Raw genomic sequence first — 2,478 nt, 5'->3', positions numbered from 1 at the left:
AAAAAGGAAACCAACATCTAAAAGAGAGCTTTGAATGCCTAAGAAAAGTCAGGCTGTTCTGAGGAAAAAAGTCATGGCGTACCAAAGATTGGCTTTCTTGCTTGTTAGAATAAATTCTGTTTTTCCCTTATTTATTGTGTTTGCAAGTATGTTTGGGCATTTTAAGAAATCGCGGCACCTATTTCCCATTTCCCTAGCAAAATATAAAGAAATAAGGGGCAACTCAAGACTTTTGCTTTTTTCTATTGAATCAAATGATCCTAATTTTTAAGTTTAATATGTGGGAGATTTGTGAAAAAAAGCAAAGGTAGCACTATTTGTTGTTATTCTCCGCTAAAGCTGAAATTCTGCCATAGGGAGTAATTCAGTAAAAGGACTAGATGTTACAATCCCTGATATTGCACTGCTTTAAATTTGAGGGATCTTGAGAGATGACTGTTATGAGGGGAAAGGCAGCCCAGGAAATTTACCAGCGGCACACATCATTGTGTGCCTCAACTTTCGGTCAAGGCTAATCTGCCATGTTTTCTTCCTTGGTTAGGTTTAGGAATTAGAGATCTAATCTAACTTATCATATTAAAATTTGGGACACATCGTTAGTAGTGGACCTTGGATTCATCAGGTGTTTCAGCAATTAACACTAGACACCCTCATCCAAGGAAGCCCTGAAAGGGTTAATCAGGCCCCAGAGTCTGTCTGGTTTATGTTAAATTGTTATTTCAATTCTTCTTTCTTCTTTTTAGTTTTCTACAGTTTATTTTCTTCTATCTATTCACTATAACCGAGAAGTAATACTTACCTCTTTAACATTTATGGAGCCTCACTTCTTCAAAGGGGCCTTGAGGCGACTTTTGTTGTGATTTGGCGCTATATAAATAAAATTGAATTGAATTGAATAGAAAAGGTGATGGAGAGAAGTAAGACAAAAGGGACAAGATATGAGAGAGCAGAGAGGAGAGCTGGAAGGGGGGCGCCCGATCTAGCTTCCCATACCTCCCCACCGGATTGGGCTGTACGCTCTACCTCCCCACGGCCTCCGAGAAAAGGGAAGAAGAGCAGAGGGGAGAAGAGCGGAACACTGGCCTCCTTTTCTTTTCTTTCATTCCTCTTTTTGGTTTCACTACCACTGCACAGTCCCCAGGAGGCCCTGAGACAGCTGTATCAGTCAACCAGCAAAATTTCAAAATGTTATGTTTTACCCTTTTGACACCCCCTGTTGAGGCAGGCCCACCACAGGTTGATCAATCCTGGGCGTGTGTCTCCAGCCTCTTCCAGTCCTCTGCCTCAGCTGCCAAGTTGGCACTCAAATTCTTGAGTGTTGCTTCCTCCCAGGGTACCATCAGCTCAATAACGTATGCAAGTTTTTGGGAGTCAGACCAAAGGACAAGGTCTGGTCGCAGAGTAGTTGTTACAATCTCTGTGGGAAAAATGATCCTCTGATCCAAGTCCACTTGCATCTGCCAATCCCTGGTGACCTTGAGCAGGCCCAGGTCCGGGGTTGAAGAGCTTGTCCTCGGCTTGTCTCTCTCCTGAACAAATGGTGATGAAAACTGACGCTCCTCTTGGTTCATGAAAGGTTGAGTGTTGATGAATTTTCTTTTGCACTCAACTTTCTCAGCTAGACACCTGAGGACCTGGTTGTGTCACGGTGAGGGATGGCCGGTACCGAATAGGACTCAGGTGCAGAAACCCAGAGCGGAGACAGTAGATGATTTAACAGTTTATTACGGTTAAGTGCAAGGGAAAAAACGTGACAAAGACAGAAAATGACGAGACGTGGAGCCTTGGTGTGGCGTGCCCTGGGGAACGTGGCTAGGGCGAGGGAACGAGGCCTGAGATGCGGAACGGGGCTGAGTGGGGAACAGTCACACTGAGGGAAGAGGATATAGGAGTTAGGCAGGTAGTGAAGGCAGCTCAGAAGTGGCCAGTATAAGAGCGGCAATTCTTACTTGCAGTTAGGGACCTGGAGTGTTTGAGAGGGGGGTGATGAAGATCCAGGGGAGGCTGAGTGGCGTGGAAAAGCTGACCTGAGATCCGGGGCTCCAGATGGAGTGTTATGGCAGGAGGGCAGGCAGGTGAGGCGCAGAGGGATTTCCAGAATGATCACTAGGTATCCTGAGTCCGGAGGTGGAGTGTGAGCCAGGGTGGGTACAGCAACTGTAGTACAAGAGAGTCGTGTTTAACAGGATAAATCACAGCAAGAATTTAACGTACACGGCCTGTTACCAACATGTGTTGATGACGAACTGGCAATGAATGAACATCGATGTGTGGTTTAAATCCCTCTGGCTTGATTGCCTGCAATAGGCTCCAGGTGTGCAGGAGCTGTCCCTGCCCAGGGGCGGATCCCAGGTCAGTTCAGGAGCCTAATGGAAACTCCAGCCACCCACCGTAGACCATGACAGGTTGTGTCTTCATGGGTATCTGCCCTGAGTAAGGCTAGTCCAGCAACCAACCAAGATGTGCTTGAGTGTTGCT

General features: G+C 46.2%; 1 long non-coding RNA gene across 1 annotated transcript; it reads right to left on the bottom strand.

The window, feature by feature from the left end:
• Window positions 1-1,758: 1,758 nt before the first annotated feature.
• On the bottom strand, window positions 1,759-2,247 carry LOC113016573 (uncharacterized). The gene is made up of 3 exons (XR_003271260.1): window positions 2,231-2,247; window positions 1,950-2,157; window positions 1,759-1,870 (listed from the first exon to the last, which is right to left on the bottom strand). It is a non-coding gene; the product is annotated as an uncharacterized LOC113016573 (long non-coding RNA).
• Between the last annotated feature and the right edge of the window lie 231 nt (window positions 2,248-2,478).

Source organism: Astatotilapia calliptera, chromosome 23 (assembly GCF_900246225.1).
Source record: "Astatotilapia calliptera chromosome 23, fAstCal1.2, whole genome shotgun sequence".
Lineage (NCBI taxonomy): Eukaryota > Metazoa > Chordata > Actinopteri > Cichliformes > Cichlidae > Astatotilapia > Astatotilapia calliptera.
This window is presented reverse-complemented; position numbering and strand designations above follow the sequence as displayed.